This window comes from Myotis davidii, unplaced genomic scaffold (assembly GCF_000327345.1).
Source record: "Myotis davidii unplaced genomic scaffold, ASM32734v1 scaffold43, whole genome shotgun sequence".
NCBI lineage: Eukaryota > Metazoa > Chordata > Mammalia > Chiroptera > Vespertilionidae > Myotis > Myotis davidii.
This window is the reverse complement of record NW_006294590.1, coordinates 2,278,055-2,278,765: the sequence shown is the minus strand read 5'-3', so window position 1 is coordinate 2,278,765 and position 711 is coordinate 2,278,055.

Below are 711 nucleotides of genomic sequence, written 5' to 3'. Positions count from 1 at the left end.
AATTCGGGAAGACCGGGCCAGCCCCGCCGGGACCAGAGGGGCGCGTCCCCTCCCGGCCCCACTCACGGACTGAACCCCCGCAGGACCACGTGGACGAAGGCGGAAGTGCAGCGCGCGGCCACGGCGGCCGATTGAGGACAAAAGCCCTCCGGGGCGGGGCTTGGAGGAGAGGAGGTAGAGTGGGCGTGGTTAAGGCTTGGCTGGGGGGGGGCTTGGAGTAGAGGGGAGGAGTGGGCGTGGTTAAGCATTGGCTGGGGCGGGGCTTCCCGGCTGCAGACTCCAGGGAGGTGGCAGGCCGCCGTGACTGCGGCTGCGCAGGACTCCCCAGCGCGAACACAGGGTCCTGATGCTAACGTAGGGCTCTGCCCGGGTAACGCGGGTAAACGCGTGCATCTCTAGGGAGACGAGCAGGGGCAACACCGATCCGTCACCTAAGCCCGCGTCATGGAGTCACAAATGCCCTGCGAAAGACGAATCGGAAGCCCGGAAGCCCCATGTCACGTGGGCGCACTTGAAAACGTGATGCTCCGATCCAAAGAGGTCAGATCCAAAGGCCACGTGGCGCGCGATACCGCGTGTGTGAAATGTCCAGAACAGGCCAATCAGAGGCAGAAAGTGGGTTAGGAGGTGCGGCCAACTCCTCCAGCTCAGGAGTCAGACCCAGTGGGAAAGAGCTCACCTGTACCAAAGGACACCCTCCCCCCACCCACC